Below are 17,788 nucleotides of genomic sequence, written 5' to 3' on the forward strand. Positions count from 1 at the left end.
GTAGGAAGAGAACAAGAGCCCAGGCTCTGTGTGAGTTCTGGCCAGGTCTGAAAGAAAGGAAGAGACCAGACCAATTTAATCTCACCAAGCAGGCAGGGAAGCCAGGGCAATGGGGGTAAAGGGGAATCTGGAATGTTCCTTCAATACTATGTCCTGGGGAGGTAGGGGCTGGCCTCTCTCTTCTATGAACATGTGACAAATGGTACCCTCCCATCCATCTCTTGAGCAGAAGTGGGTTCTACTGAGTCAACTAGGATGTAAGCTCCTGGAGGGCAGCTCACCTCTTCCTCCGCTTCTCCTCTGCCTTTGCTCAGAAGATCAGAAGCACCTCGAACTTGACATTATTGCATGTTGTTTTTATGTAGCATCAGTGCTCCTTGGAATATCAGACTCCAGAATGCTAATTTTGACCAACTTTGTGGAGCAGATGTTCTCTTCTCTGTTTATTACCACATCTATGGTGCCCATGTGATTTCTACATATTTTTCGGATGCTGCTGGCTCTGGACTTTGCTGCCAGGTTGACTGGAATGGTTAGAACATTTTATCATCTGCAGCTGGGGAATCACTGAACTATCTGAATATTTTCCTATGTGAGTGATTCTTATGCCAGCCAAGGCAGAACTAAGATTTTAAATAAGCCCAAACTGTTCCATGATGTAATTCTAGGAGTGAGAATTGTGTAAAAACGTGAAAAAGTATAGGTTTTTTATTGTGATAACTGTCAGAATTCTCTCCCTTGTATGTCACGTCATTGCCCAGAAAGTCTTAATATATCCTCCTATGTTTATAATATTATTGAGGATTAAAAACACATGAAGCAGAGCTTGACTGTGCGTGATTCCCAGATAATACCCACTGGACTCATGAATTCCACATCAAGATTTATTGTCTGAATACCACTTAAGATGGCATAAGGGTTGCCAGGTAAAATCAGGATGCCCACTTACATTTGAATTTCAGATAAACAGCATTTTTTTTTTTTTTTACTAAAAGTATGTCACATGCTTATACTAAAAAGGTATTTGTTGTTTATCTGAAATTTAAATATTCACGGGCAGTCTGCAATTTTATTTGCTAAATTTGGCAACTGTAGGCTGGCAAAAACCTGGGAAGACCCTTCTTTCCTCCAAGGAGAAAACCGGGTCATGGAAGAAACTTTTAGTCAGAGCAGGGAAGAAAGCATTTTTAAAATATTTATTTTATTAAAGTAGAGTTCATTTCATTTAAGATAGCTCCTCTACTCCATTGTCTCCTTTTTATTTATTTATTTTTTTATGGATGTCTAGTTGGTTTACAATGTTGTGTTAATTTCTTTCTTTTATTTTTTAATTTGACTCGTGTTTATTTATTTAGTTTTGACTGTGCTGGGTCTTCACTACCCTGAGGGCTTTTCTCTAGTTGTGGTGAGCAGGGGCCACTCTCTAGTTGTGCTGTGTGGACTTCTCACCGTGGTGTCTTCTCTTGCTGTGGAGCATGGGTTGTAGGTAAGCGGGCTTCAGTAGTTGAGGCACATGGGTACGGTAGTTGCAATTCTCAGGCTCTAGAGCGCAACCTCAGTAGTTGTGGCCCACAGGCTTAGTTGCTCCATGGCATGTGGGATATTCCCAGATCAAGGATCAAACCCACGTCTCCTGCATTGGCAGGTGAATCCTTTACCACTGAGCCACCAGGGAAGCCCAAGTTGTGTTAATTTCTGCTGTATAACAAACTGTCCAACTGTATAACAACTGTGATTCAGTTATACATATATGTATATAAATATATATTTATCCTTATTCATATTCTTTTTCATTATAGTTTATCATAGGATATTGACTATAGTTCCCTTTGCTACATGGTAGGGCCTTGTTGTTTCTCCATTCTATGTGTAATAGTTTGCATGTGCTAATCCCAAATTCCCATTCCATTTCTCCCTGATTCTCCCTCCTCCTTGGCAACCACAAGTCAAGAGCATGTTTTTAGTGGTAGTGAAGAAGGTCAGAGTAATATCCCATCAAAATGTGTTCTCCATTTGAAAAACAGAAACAAGTTGGGAAGGTGGGCGTAAACAATGGTCTGTGGAAGGTGGAGAATGAGACCGATGGCCCCACATATATACATCTAGAAAATCAGTTGGCTGATGTGGACAGGTTCAGCCCCTGGTGGTGCTCGTATCCTAGGCCTGGGAAGGAAGGCTGAGGTTACGGGAATCAATATGGCAGAACTGGCTTGACTGAGGAATGGCTCCTGGTGGGATGTCTAGTTGTCTCATATCCAGTCCTCAAAGTGACATGGCCAACTTGCCCTTGGTTTGAGCCAGCAGCAAAATTCAATGTGATCCATTATGGCAGGCCAGTCATGAGAGACAGTCCTGGTTCCTTAAGAGAGAGATTGGCAAGAGTTTGGATAAGAGTCAGGACTCATGTCCCAGTGGGGACATGGAAAGTATGGAGGGCAATGGAGAAAGAGGCTGGTGACTAGAGAAGAGGTGTTAATGAAGACGTCGTGAGTCTTTTGGGCTTCTCCCAACACTGAAGGGTCCTGCCAGGGCCGCCTGTGTGATTCTGGGTCTATCTCAGGAGTGACCTGAGGCAGTTCCTGTCCTGTCTGTGGTCCTGCTGGCCAGGGTCAGGAGGTACCCAGTCCAGGAAAACGATGCAAGAGCCATGATCTGAACAGCTCAGGCGATCCTCGGGGAAGAGCCACAGGATTGCCTTTGCTTGTGACAGAGAGGGGTGCGGGACAGTGAACAGGCTGTGTACCAGATAGCATTTAAAGAAAGCAGCAGAAACAGCTGGAGATGCAGGGCTGGCTGAAACAGGAAAGTACAGGCCAGAAAGGCAGGTGAGTCATCGTGTAAAGATAGTGCTAGAAGCCATAAAGGTCTTCTTCCTTTGAAACACAGGAACAATTCTCAAAAGGTGGGAATAGGCTTTGTAGGCTGTGTGTGATCTCTAGCTGGGCTCAGCAGGAACCTGTCCTAAAAAGGCTTTCACTGAGGAGAACTCGTAGGTGGAGCATCCTAAGTTCTCAGCAGAAAGGCCCATGTTTCCTTTCGGTCCAAGGTCTCAATTGATTAATTGCATTTAATGCCTTGTACAAAGTCATAGGAATATATCCAAGTACATTTGGTACCTCACAGCTAACAAAGAAGAGAGTTTTGGGAAAATGAAAGAGAGATTAAAAGAGAGAAAGGAAAGGAGATAAAAGGAGAGATAGGGAAAGAGAGAAAGAGACCACACAAACACAGGAACATTTTTCACCTTTTGTTGCACTGATTTGTACACTTTGATTGAACATTCTGAAGATGAGTCTTTGCTAGACGTTCTTAGCTTAAATTTTTGTATTTAAGTTATATTTTCCCCCCAAAATGTTTGCAATGTAATTGTGTGCTCACTCAGTCGTGTCCAACTCTTTGTAACCCCATGGACCATAGCCCACCAGGCTACACTGTCCATGAGATTTCCCAGGCAAGAATACTGGAGTGGGTTGCCATTTCCTCCTCCAGGGGATCTTCCTGACCCAGGGATCGAACCCGTGTCTTCTGCATTGGCAGGTGAGTTCTTTATCACTGAGCCACCTGGAAAGCCCTTGCAATGTGATTACCAACTTCTATAAGATATTCCTTACTTGTGTTGCTTTCTATTAAATTGATTTATATTATCTCAGGAAAGTGTCCCTAAATGCTTCTTAGAGTAACTTATAAATGTACTTCTAAGTACCCAGCTCTTAGGCAATAGAGAGATGCTCCCCTCAGATCTTCATTTTCCCTTGCCCTTTAGACCTGAACTTTAGCACCCTAGTCCTTGGTATCAATGTGTGGTCCCTGTTTAAATGGCGTTTTTCTCTCACTTGCTTTTTGTATTGACCACATCTCTATTTACATTCTTCCATGTAAAATAAACTCTCTCAATGATTTTTCACACAGCTAACATTGAAACAGAGGCAGACATGCATTGTTTTGGCAAGGAAAAATATACTACTGGGGATAAAATAAAAACATTCATTTTCCAAATTCAAGGCTGAAGTCTGAAATTTCATCATCTCATAAAAATAAGCCATTTGAAAATGACTTAATTTATCACTGATTCAGTCTGGAAATTAGATATCAAGGAACAAAGACAATAAAGCTCTGTTAGTTGGCATGAAAAGGGCAGAGCGTGTTTAGTTTAAGTATTTAGGTTAAATAGACCATCATTGGGGGTTTGCAGAAAACTTCAGTTTCAAAGAAGACTCTGGAGGGTCAGCAAGGGTGTAGTCCTAAGAGCATGAGAAGACAGGACTGGGCATCTACTTCCAGCTTTTAAGGCTGATTTGGATCATCTAAGACTAGTCACTTACCCTCAGGTCTGATGTCTTCACCTATAAATAAGAGAGAGAGAGCACTATGGCCTGAATGTTTGTGTCCCCACAAAATTCATAGATTTAAATCTAACCCCATAGTGATGGTAATAGGAGGTGGTAGGACTTTGGAAGGTGATTAGGTCATGAAGGCAGAGCCAGCTGAATGGGATTATAAAAGTCCCCAGAGAAAGCTCCCTTGCTCCTCTGCCATGTGAGGTTATAGTGAGAAGGCAGCTATCTATGAGGAAGCAGTATTTTACCAGACACTGAATCTGCCAAAGCTTCGATCTAGGACTTCCCAGATTCTAGAACTGAGAGATGAAATTCTGCTGTTTATAAACTTACCCAGTCTATGGCATTTTTGTTATAGCATCCTAAATAGAGTAAGACAGAGAGAGAGTGAAGGTTTTCCCCTGATTCTCTTTTTTACACAAACACACACACACACACACACACACACACACACACAGACACACACAGACACACACAGACACACACATACACTCATCAAATTCCCTAAACACTAAGGCATTTAAGTAGTAGAATCTGATGATTCAGGGTTCCCAGGTAGTGCTAGTGGTAAAAAACCTGCCTGCCAATGCAGGAGATGTAAGAAACACAGGTTTGATCCTTGGGTCAAGAAGATACCCTCGAGGAGGAAATGGCAACTCACTCCAGTACTTTTGCCTGGAAAATCCATGGACAGAGGAGCCTGGCAGGCTACAGACCACGGGGTCACAGAGTTGGACATGACTAAAGTGATTTAGCACACACACAGCACATCTGATGATTCACTTGGCATTTAGGTTCTTGCTGTAGATAAGGGCAGCAATATGAATGTTAGCTGTGGTGCTGATGAAATACACAGGTGAGGATGAGTGGAGATTTTGAGGACTGAAGGCAAGATCAGTGCATCTGAATCCTCCAGGGAGGAGGCGCACACAAAAAACGGAGGTAAACAGAGGAGGATGCTGAAGCCTCTGTCACCTGCCCTGACTGCTCAGCTGCCCAAGGTTCTTCCCAGATGTGCCGAGGGCCAAGAAGGTTAATCGCTTGGACATCAACCTGTAATGCAGTCATTCAGGATGTTCTGGACTAGAAAGCAAAACGTACTGTAGAATGGAGAGTGATGGTTTACACGACAAACATGATAGCTACTAAAAAGAATACTCCTTTTAATCTTTTTTCTTCTTATTAAAAAAAAAAATCCAGAATGAAGGAGGGGGAGCATAATTGAAGGGGATGAGACAATCAATTCAGTTGGTGACACACCAGTTCTGAGGCATGTGAGACATTTGAGTTGAGATATTGAGAGGCTTCCGAGGTGGCCCAGTGGTTAAGAATGCACCTGCCAACGCGACTGCACACACACACACTGAGATGCTAGATGGATACCCAGGTCTGGAAGGAAGTTGAGGTTAGAGTGTTGGAGGTCATTAGTTTGTACAGATGAGCTTTGAAGCAATGGACAAGATTTCTCTGAGAGAATAAGCCAAGCATGGGCTCAGGGCAACAGTAACTCAGGGGTTGACAAAGAGAAGGAGCTAACAAAATATATCGGGCTCATTTGGGGGTGTTTTACAATGTGATTTAATGTCTTTTCGTAAGTGAAAAAAATGAGACAAATTTATATCCAAGTGTAGATATGATTTGTGTTTTGTAATGACATACATAGATAGAAGCAAGGGCACACACAAAGGGTGAATTTGTTCATTCATTCATTCACAGTAAATGCATTCATCCTTCCAGTGAATGTTTACTGAGCACCTAGTATGTGCTCGGAATTATTCTAACCATTGAGGATACAACAGTGAACAAAACAAGTCAAGTCTCTTCCTGAGTGGAGTTATGTGTGACACACCACATCACGCATACACACACACACATACACACCCCACTAAATAAAGCCTGCTCCACAAGGTAGAGCAGAATGTCGACCAGTCTGTATTTTTTACTGGGCCAGCATTCTTTATCCTCAAAGGATTGCCTGTCATCACCACCAACATATTGCTTTGGCCCCATTGTTGTATTTGTCTTTTATTCACTTAAAAGGTTAACTGGATGGTTGAATTACCGGATTCTAGCCAAAGTATGCTTCCTATAAAGGAGTTCCCGGCTCATCAGTAAGCTGAGCTGGTTTGGCATCTGTCTTACATTAGTAAGGAGCTGGGCATCTGCAGTCTGAGCTCATACTGCAGAGGCATCAGCAAGACCTTGATCAGCCTTCACACCGTCATTGCTGGATGACAGGGGAGCAGTGGAGGTGATGGTTCAAATCTGAGCTGGCAGGTTCTGAGGACAAAGCTGGCAGGGATCACTGTCTGTTGGAAACTCTTTCATTTTAATTCAATGTCAGAATATTCCAACTCCAGGTCTTCCAACTCCAGACAAAATGAAAGCAAGTCTACTTTTTCTCTTTCCACCTTATCATTGCCTCCAGTTTTTTTTCTTTCGGTTAAAATTTTCTCAGATAATTAGGAGATCAGGCTTCCCAGATGGCACAGTGGTAAAGAATCTGCCTGCCAATTCAGGAGATAGAGGAGATGCAGGTTTGATCCCTGGGTTGGGAAGATCCCCTGAAGTAGGAAATGGCAACCCATTTTAGTATTCTTGTCTGGAAAATTACATGGACAGAGGAGCCAGGCAGGCTACAGTCCGTGGGGTCACAAAAAGTCAGACACGACTAAGCATGCATGCAATGGAATGCAAGATCTTTTCCACTTCTAGGCTAGTATGTTTTGGGTCCCCTTTAGCTAATAAGCCAACTCCATCTCTAAAATGTGCTATTTCTATTAATGACACTATCCACCGGTGTCTCTAATCTCTCTGGTTCTTTAATAACCCATCCAGGAAACTTTTTTTCTTCTGCCTTTTCTCCATTGTCTGGTAGAGACCTAGTTGAAAGCCTGAATGGTATTGGAGTTGGGAAGGAGATAGTCTTAATAGTCAATACTTCAAGTTGACCAAAGTGTTGGCTGTCCTATCCTTTTTATTAATGAACTTGAAGCAACCCTTGACTCTTTCCTCTTCCATCATCTGTCATAGCTAATTAGTTATATATGAAATCAGTTTCTTTAAAAACTGTTTGCACATGCATCCTTCATCCAGTAACTTTCAACAAATCCCTATTACAAATTAGAATCCAATACATTAGTCAACTGTTTGACCCAGTGATGAATACTTTTAGGAACTTATCTTGCAAATATAGTCATACTCATGCAAAAACACCTCTTTGCAAAAATTATCATAGCATTATATATAATAGCAAGAGACAGGAAATAATTACACCCATTAGTTCGGGACTAATAAATTATTATTCATTCATACAGTAGATTACTGTGCAGGTATGAAACAGGAGATACTTTATATACTGATGGCAATGATCTCTAAACTCTAATGTCAAATGGAAAAAGTTAACATTTGTGAAAATGGGTATGTATTCATGTATGTATGTAGTCAGTCAGTTCAGTCATTCAGTCGTGTCTGACTCTTCGTGATCCAATGGACCGCAGCACGCCAGGTTCCTCTGTCCATCACCAACTCCCGGAGCTTGCTCAAACTCATGTCCATCAAGTCGGTGATGCCATCCAAGCATCTCATCCTCTGTCATTCCCTTTTCCTCCTGCCTTCAATCTTTCCCAGCATTGGGGTCTTTTCTAATGAGTCAATTCTTTGTATCAGGTGGTCAAACTATTGGAACTTCAGCTTCAGCATCAGTCCTTCCATTGAATATTCAGGACTGCTTTCCTTTAGGATTCACTGGTTGGATCTCCTTGCAGTCCAAGGGACTCTCAAGAGTCTTCTCCAACACCAGAGTTCGAAGCATCAATTCTTCGGTGCTCAGCTTTCTTTATGGTCCAACTCTCACATCCATACATTACTACTGGAAAAACCATAGCTTTGACTAGACGGACATTTGTCAGCAAGGTTATGTCTCTGTTTTTTAAAACAGAGAAATATCAATAACCTCAGATATGCAGATGATACCACCCTTATGGCAGAAAGCAAAGAGGAACTAAAGAATCTCTTGATGAAGGTGAGAGAGGAGAGTGAGAAAGCTGGCTTAAAACTCAACATTCAAAAAACTAAGATCATGGCATCCAGTCCCATCACCTCATGGCAAATAGATGGGGAAACAATGGAAACGGTGACAGACTTTATTTTCTTGGGCCCCCAAATCACTGCAGATGGTAATTGCAGCCATGAAATAAAAGACACTTGCTCCTTGGAAAAAAAGCTATGACAAACCTAGACAGAGTATTAAAAAGCAGAGACATTACTTTGCCAGCAAAGTTGGACCATAAAGAAAGCTGAGCACCAAAGAATTGATGCTTTTGAACTGTGGTGTTGGAGAAGACTCTAAGACTCTTGAGAGTCCCTTGGACAGTAAGAAGATCAAACCAGTCAATCCTAAAGGAAATCAATCCTGAATATTCATTGGAAGTACTGGTGCTGAAGCTGAAACTCCAATCCTTTGGCCACCTGATGCGAAGAACCGACTCATTAGAAAAGACCCTGATGCTGGGAACAATTGACGGCGGAGGAGAAGAGGACAACAGAGGATGAGATGGTTGGATGGGATCACCGACTCGATGGACATGAGTTTAAACATGCTCTGGAAGATGGTGAAGGACAGGGAAGCCTGGCATGCTGCAGTCCGTGGGGTCGCAAAGAATCAGACATGACTGAGCAACTGAACAACAACAACAAAGTGGGACTTTGCCCCTTCAATGGCACAATATTTGCATGCTCTCTTAGTTCACCAGAACAGCAGTCATACAATATGATGTTGGAATAATAATAATGAAATGATAGCTAGCAAACATTTAGGTTTTCACTCTGTGCCAGGCGCTGGTCCAAGCACTCCACATGCACTAACTCATTTAATCCTCACAGTAACTCTGTGTGGTAGGTGCTATTAGTGTCCCTATTTTACAGATACAGCAACTGAACCTGAGACCCACAGAGGTCAATCACTTGCCCAATGACACATGCTATAAAGTGGAGAAGCTGGAATTTGAACCCAGGTAGGCTTCCCAGATGGTGCTAGTGGTAAAGAACCTGCCTGTCAGTGCAGGAGACGTAAGAGACAGTGGTTCAATGAGTGGGTTGGGAAGATCCCCTGAGGAAGGCATGGCAACACACTCCAGTATTCTTGCCTATAGAATCCCGTGGACAGAGGCGAGCTACGGCCCATAGGGTTGCACAGAGTCAGACATGACTGCAGCAACTTAGCACCACCACAGTCTGACTCCCATGCCCATAAACACTGAGCATACTCTACCAAGTGCCTTGCAAGCCGTTACTAATACAGTGATCTTCTTGGAATGACTTTTTGATCTCCATAAAAGATTCCCCTTTTTTGAACCACTGACTTTCAACTTGACTTAATGTCCAAGGTCTCACATAGTTTATAAGTGGCAAAACCAGGATTTGGAGCCAGACAGTCTGGATCCTGAGGCCAGGCATTTGATCATTATGCTAGAGTGCCTCTCTGAAGTGAGGCTGGGGTGGTAGACCCTTTATTACCAGTAGGACCTTGACCCAAACCCTAGTGTTCATCCCGGTAAAAGCAGGACTGTGGTTCTTCCATGTAGGTTTGAAGATGCCCCTTGTACTAGGGCTTCATTGCATGACCTAGTCAGTAACCTCAGACTGGACCTATCCATTGTACTTCCTTTCTGAAGTGTGGGTGGTGGGTATTATCCTTGATCATAGACGCTTTAATGGAGAGGAGGAGATGGGGTGGGGTGGAAAGAATTGACAGAAGTCTCAAGCCCCTTCAATATTCACCCAAAGTTCTACCTCCCCCCAGGCAACCATGTCTACACACTCATCCTTGGTGATATCCTCTCTTGAATTCCTGTAGTCCTATTGTGACTGCCCACAGCAGTGCTTGTGTGGCCACTTGCCTTGACACATATGACGGTGCTATGGCCCCCAGTCAACTCAATGTGTCTATTGCTTTCAATAAGTATTTATTGAACACCACCTTGATACCATGTCACCAGGTGGCAAAACCATGATCAAGACTCTATTCCTGCCCTCTTGGAACTCATGGGCCAATAAAGTAACAATTATATTTAAATGAGGATGCCATCACTGAGATGAATGAGACATGAAAGAGAGACCACCTAACTCTGCATGGGGCATCAGGAGAAGCTGTAAGAGGAGACTGAACTTGATATAAGTCATGAGGATATGAAAGGAGTTTTTCATGATGACAAGTGGAAAAAGAACAAGGGAAAGAAATATCCAAATGGGAAAATGTTTCAGAAGAATTACAATTAATTCAGTTCAGCTAAGGTACACAGCACTTATAAAGAAGCAAAGGAGATGAGGATGGATCCATAGGCAAGAGCCAAAACAAAGTACCAATTCCTCTTGAATGTAAGCTTCTTAATGGCAGGGAGTTTTGTGTATTTATTGATATACCCCTGGTGTGCCATAGTGCTGGCACAAAGGAGGTTCACAGCATGTTTTTGTTATATATGAAAAAGGAATAAACATATTTCAGGTCCAGAAATTTGGACTTTGTCCTGAAGGGTTATTTAAGAATTTTAGGCTGATAAGTATTGTGATTAGAAATTCATTTTGGATAAGCACACAGACAGTTACTGAAAGATGAATAAAAGGGCTCAAAATGAAGGCTGGATACAAAATAAACATGCAAACATTGCCCATTTATACATACATGTACTTGCCAGTAATAAAATAAATAACAGTAAAAATGTAAAATACCGAGTAAAACAAGAATGTGCAAGATGTACATTAAGAAAACGATAAAGTTTGGTAGAAGGGTAAAAAAAGGCTTGATTAAATAAAGAGAAACACCACGTTCTGGACAGGACAACCCAATATTGTAAAGATGTCATGCTTCCCTAAAATAATATATACATTTAACACAGTTTCTTCAGTTAAAATCCCAGTAGGTTTTTGTGGTACTTGACAAATAGCTTTTAAAATTCACTTGTATGTATAAATGAAAGAGGACAGCCAAGAAAAACTTGAAAAAACCAAAAAAAAAAATGAGAAGGGAGCTTGCTTAACCAGATCAAAAGTCACTATATATATCTATGATAATTAAAACAGTATGGTACAGGAGCAAGAACACACAGAAAAATGGAACAAAATAGGATATCCAGAAACAAAATCATGTGTGTGTATATACTTAAGCATATGATGATAGCCAATATTTATTGAGTACTTACTATGTGCTTGGCACTGTTCTATGCATTTTGTATTACTCATTCGATTCTCAAAACTCTGTGTAAGTAAACTCTATTGGTATTCCCATTTTACATATGACAAAGCACATATAGGTGATACTACCTGCCAGCCAGTGAGTGATATCCAGGCTTTATGACTCAAAGCCTTCATTTTATTTTATTTTGTGCGACTATAGTTGAATTTATTTCTGTATAGTATTCCACTAGAAAAATATAACCTATTTTAATTTTACATTCCCCTGCTGGTGAACATTGGGTTGTTTCCAACTTGATGATTTTACAAAGAACACTGCTCTAAACATTCTTGTCTAAATACACGTACATATCTGTGTTGGGTATAATTCTAAGAGTGGAATTGTTGGGCCATAGAGTATGTGTATGTCCATCCTTTGGAGATACTGCCAGGGAGTTTTCAAAGTGGCATGAACAGTTTATGCTCAAACAGCAGTGTATGAGAATTCCAGTTTCTCCACATCTTCACATCTTCACCAAGACTTTGTATTGTCAGGAGTTTTTTGTGTTTGTTTGTTTGAACTCTTATGGTGTATGTGTAGGGATATCTCTCAGTGGTTTTTTGGTTTTGTTTTATTGAAGTATAGTTGATTTACAATATTGTATTAGCTTCTGGTGCACAGCAAAGTAATTCAGTTATATACTTTTTCAGGTTCTTTTCCATTATAGGTTATTATATTAATAAGATATTGAGTGTAGTTCTTTGTGCTATAGAGTAGGTCCTTGTTGTTTATCTATTTTATATAAAGTAGTGTATGCCTGTTAATCCCAGACTCCTAATTTATCCCCCCACCCTCTGCCACCTGCTTCCTCTTTGGTAACTATAAATTTATATTTTGTGTCTGAGTCTGTTTCTGTTTTATAAATAAGTTCATTTGTATCACTATTTTTAGATTCCATGTATAAGTGATATCATGTAATATTTGTCTTTCTATGTTGGATTTACTTCACTTAGTGTGATAATCTCTAGGTCCTCCTGTCTTGCTGCAAATGGCATTATTTCATTTTTTATGAGTGAGTAATAGTCCATTCATTATTTATCCATTTGTTTGTCCATGGATGCTTAGGTTGTTTCCATGTCTTGGCTATTGTGAATAGTGCTGTTATGAACATTGGGACACATGTGTCTTTTCAAATTAGAGTTTTCTCTGAAAATATGCCCAGGAGGGGGATTGCTGGATCACATAGAAACTCTATTTTTAGTTTTTTAAAGAACCTCCATACTGTTCTCCATAGTGGATGTATCAATTTACAATTCCAGCTACAATGTAACAGGGTTCCCTTTTCTCCACACCCTTTCCAGTATTTATTATTTGTACTTTTTAATGATGGCCCTTCTGACCATTGGGAGGTGATACTTCTTTGTGGTTTTGATGTGCATTTCTCTAATAACTAGCAATACTGAGCATCTTTTCATGTGCCTGCTGGTCATCTGTATGTTTCCATTAGAAAAATGTCTATTTAGGTCATCTATCCATTTTTTGATTTGAATTGCTTTTTTAAAAATATTGAGTTGCACGAGTTGTTTGTGTATTTTGGAAATTAAGCTCTTGTCGGTTGCATTGTTTGCAAATATTTTCTCCCAATCTGTAGGTTGTCTTTTCATTTTGTTTATGGTTTCTTTTGCACAGCAAAAGCTTTTAAATTTAATTAGGCCCCATTTGTTTATTTTTGCTTTTATTTCCACTATTCTAGGAGATGAATGCAAAAAAATATTGCTGTGGTTTATGTCAAAGAGTGTTCTGTCTATATTTTCCTCTAGGAATTTTATAGTATCTGGTCTTACATTTAGGTCTTTAATCCATTTTTAGTTTATTTTTGCATATGGTGTCAGAGAATATACTGATTTCACTTTTTTATATGTAGCTGTCCAGTTTTCTGAGCACCACATATTGAAGAGACTGTCTTTTTGCCATTGTATATTCTTGCCTCTTTTGTTGAATGTTGATTGACTATAGGTGTGTGGGTTTATTTCTGGGCTCCCTGTTATATCCTATTAATCCACGTCTTGTTTTTATACAAGTATCATGCTGTTTTGATTACCATAGCTTTATTAAACTGTCTGAAGTCTGGGAGAGTTGTGCCTCCAGTTTTGTTCTTTTTCCTCAGGATTGCATTGGCAGTTCTGGGCCTTTTGTGGTTCCATATAAGTTTTAGGATTATTTGTTCTAGTTCTTTGAAAAATGTCATAAGTAATTTGATAAGGGTTGCATTAAATCTATAGATTGCTTTAGGCAATAGAGACATATTAATGATATTAATTCTTCCAAGAGCATAGAATATCTTTCCATTTTTTTGAATCATCTTCAGTGAATCATCTTCAATTTCCTGTATGAATGTTTTACAGTTCTCAGCATAAAAGTCTTTCACCTCCTTGATCATATTTATTCTTAAGTATCAGTAATATTGATTCTGCCTTTATTTAAAATTTTGATTTTTGTTCATCATGGATTTATCAATATTTGCATTAATTTTTATTTTTAAAATATCACATTAAAATATTATTTGTCTTGATTACTGAGTTTTTTTTAATGCCTCTTTAAATTTTTTGTGCAAGGCAAAGTGCCTTATGTATCTCATCCTTGTCTAAGCCCTGGATGGAAAAATAAATTATTACTACCTTTGAGAATGATTTGCAAAATCAACATGTTAGGCCTGCTTAACCACCAATTAGCAATTCTGTTTTTTGGAATTTTACCTGAAAGTATGACTGAACAAGTACCCAATGTATGGGATGCTCATTGTAGCACACACAATATAGAGGAAAAAAATTGAAAAATTGAACTGACCATCGGTAGGAGGTTGATTAAAGTATGGTACCTTTGTGCAGTGGAATACTATACAGGCACTAAAAAGGATGGCATAGAGGTATGTCTATTTAAAGGCATATATTGTAGTAAAGAGTAAATTAAGAAGCACAAATGTATAGAACTATATGTGTACAATAATCTCAATTAGGCAACACATACACACAACTCCAAAAAAGTCTCAAAGAGTAATGTCAATTTTTTCTGAAGTGACATGAAAAACTAGCCAAAGGAAAAATTACATTTCACAAAATCTCACTCATTATGGCAGTTACTCTAAAACTCTTGACTGTCTCTCTTAAAACTCTCTTTTTTGCCAAATCACCCCTCCCTCCTAGTTCTCTGACATATTCTGTTTTCTAAGTGACAGTGGACAGTGCCTCATAGGCCACCCCCCCCAACCCCCATGTCTTTAATTCTGTAGCTCCACTTATCTCCCAGAAAGCCTAGTACCTCTAACACATTAGCCTTCTTGCCTAGGAGGCAGGTGTACTTCCCTTTGGTTAAGGGAACTCCTAAGCTCATAAGTCTGTTTCCCTCTACAGAGGCCAGATTCTTGCTGTCCTAGCCTCCCTTGCAGCTAGAGCACAGGCATGTGACCTTGGCTCAATCAACTGCCCTGGCCCCAGACTGGGAATCTGAAACCAGCAACTCAAAGCTCAGGTGCCATATGGAATCCAATCTAGCTGTGGCAGCAGCAGATCTATCCAGGGTCCAGACGCAGCTCTGGCAGGGATCCTTGTGCTGGAACTCAGCATCCAGCAGCCTGGAGTCAACAGGGCAGGCCACTTTACTTAATCCGGTGGTGGGGCTGTGGTGTCTCCTCTTGACCAGTGGCATAGTGTGACTGTGCTTCTTTCTGGCCATGGAGTCTCCAATCCTGGTTTTCTGGCTTCCCAGAAACTCTGTGATTGACCTAATGTACTATCGTAAATCCCTTATTCTGCTTAAATTAGCTAAGTTTATTTTCCATTGCTTGCAACAAAGAATCCTGCTTCATGTGCATTTACTTCGGGTGCTGCCATATATAGATTTTATGGAGAGATCCAATGTCAACGTTCATTATTTTACCCCTTTAAGTCCATCAGAGAAAAACAAGCTGATAGGTCAACTCAAGCTGTTACATTTTGGGGCAGCTTTAATTCATCTAAAGGTTCATAGTCTGATATGGTAGCTACCAGGTTCATGCGGCTGTTTAAATTTGAATCAATTAAAAGTAAATAAAATTAAAACTTAGTTTCTTGGTATCACTAACTACATGTTAAGTGTTCAGTTGCCAAATATGGCTAGTGGGTACTATATTGGACAGTGAGATCTAGAACATTTCCATGATCACCAACAAGGTCTATTGGGCTTCACAATCTAGACAGATCTTAAGATCTCACCAGCCCTCCTCACTGAACCATCAGCGAGAGTCAGAGTGCTTTAGAATAGATTAACTGCAATATCTGACCATATCACCAATATTTCATGCTAACAGGTACGTAATCTTGATACCCAGACTAGGGTGTATTATATTTGTACCATTTGAATTGTTCTTACTTGCTTGATCCCTGCTTTCTGACCTCTCTTTTCCCCCCTTCTCCCTTTCTCTGCCACACCCGTGTTGGTGAATTCATTCAGGTTACTTGGGCATATGCTCTAAGTCTTTGGTAATAGTATTTGCCCTGCCAACTTCACAGGGCTGCTGTGAGCATAATCGTATCGTGTGATGGCGGTGGAAGGTTCATGTCGATGGTCTGTAACGAACCCTGAGATGAGATGATTTTATGATGCTAGCCAGTTGACTTTGAGAAATTATTTCATCTTTCTAGATTCCAGTCTCCTCACCAGTCAGTTGAAGAAGTGCAATGAGAGCGCCGCCAAGTTCTTGTCCTTTATTAACATTCAGAAACTCTGCTGTTATTATGATCGCTTCACGGGGGCTGAGACTAGAGTCCTGATGCTGGCGGGAAATGGTCAGGGAGGTGAGATGAGGATAATCTACAATGAGGCTTTATTCAAGATTTGATGTGCGGTAGCCCACTTTACTGGTGGCACAGCACAGGATGTGAAAAGCAAATTGAGAAGCTACAATCTCCTTATCAAAGTACCTGATGGTCATATTTTTCTTGCCCTGTAGTTAATGTTTAAATGTTCGGAAGCAACCTGTAAAGAAGTGAAGTTTTACATCTACACTTTCTCTTTGATCGGCCCAGCTTCATGCTTGGCAATTCATTACTTGCTATGGGAACACAGTCTACCCAAAAGTGATTGAATTGTTATTCCAAATTACTGTGTTCTTTAAAAAAATTCAAACACGTATTTCAAAGCTGTCCCTTGAGGTTAGCCACGTGGTACATCTCAGTGAAGTAATGTTGAGCAAATGGCTTTCTAGTCAGGAATTCAAACACACACAGTGTCAGCCTATCTCTGTTGAACCTACTGTTCCCACAGCTTCTGTCACCAAATGTTAGGCCAAAGCTTTTTGAGAAGCAAGAGCATTCTTGATGAGAGTATTGAACCTTGCAGATTTAGTAGCTTAATTCATTTCTAGAACTTTCTGGTAGGAAAATGAATGTTCCTCAATTGTGTTACAATAACAGTATTAATTGTCATTGGCATGCGTGAGTGCTCAGTCGTGTCCAACTCTTTGAGACCCCATGGATTGTAGCCCTACCAGGCTCCTCTGTCCATGGGATTCTCCAGACAAGAGTACAGGAGTGATTTGCCATTTCCTCCTCCAGAGGATCTTCCTGACCCAAGGATTGAACCCACATCTCCTGTAGTGGCAGGAGGATTCTTTACTGCTGAGCCACCTGGGAAGCTGACTTAATTGTCATTAAAATTCCTTAAGCATTTTCTATGTGTTTAACACTTTATTGACATTCCCGTTTTACAGATGTGGAAACGGAGGCACAGAGAGTCTTAGCAACTTGCCTTGCCTTATAGCTCTGGTTGATCAAGGGCATAAAGTTGAGAGGATTTTAAACTTAGAGTTGGCACAGCCATCTTGCTACCACATGCAGATGGAAAATGATTGCTGCACACAGAAGGAAGAGGTAAAGGAAGCTGAGAAAAATCTTGTTCTGCTGACAATTGAGCTCTAAAATTGACTGAGCCCAAGTCAGTTCTAGCCCTGTACTTTGAAGTTTTGAGCGTTCAGTTAAAGCTTTCAGGGGTCAGTTTTTCTTTCACTTGCATCCTCAAGAATCCTATTTGATATAGATTTGGTTTTTTAATTAAAACATTTGAAAATTTTATTACTACTAATATTTTTTGAAGAACAATTGAGCTACAGCCCTGTGAGTTCCAGGTACACAACATAGAAACATTTGGTATCTCTGTACATCACAAAATGATTATTGCCATGAGTCTAGTAGCCCTCTATCACTATATAAAGTTATTGCAGTGTTATTGATTGTGTTCCCCATGC

General features: G+C 40.4%; 1 protein-coding gene across 10 annotated transcripts in view; it reads left to right on the plus strand.

Moving 5' to 3' along the window:
- The window catches only part of PALM2AKAP2 (PALM2 and AKAP2 fusion), a 473,479-nt gene that overhangs the window by 44,091 nt on the left and 411,600 nt on the right, over positions 1-17,788 (plus strand). For 2 of the 10 annotated variants that reach the window (XM_081526416.1, XM_081526568.1), the window contains exon 2: positions 9,264-9,352. The exons of the other annotated variants lie outside the window; for them this stretch is intronic. The gene's annotated coding sequence lies outside the window, so the exon portion shown is untranslated. The remainder of the gene's footprint in view (positions 1-9,263; positions 9,353-17,788) is intronic. 10 annotated transcript variants of the gene reach the window in all.

This window comes from Giraffa tippelskirchi, chromosome 1 (genome assembly GCF_054371585.1).
Source record: "Giraffa tippelskirchi isolate mGirTip1 chromosome 1, T2T-mGirTip1v1.2.pri, whole genome shotgun sequence".
NCBI lineage: Eukaryota > Metazoa > Chordata > Mammalia > Artiodactyla > Giraffidae > Giraffa > Giraffa tippelskirchi.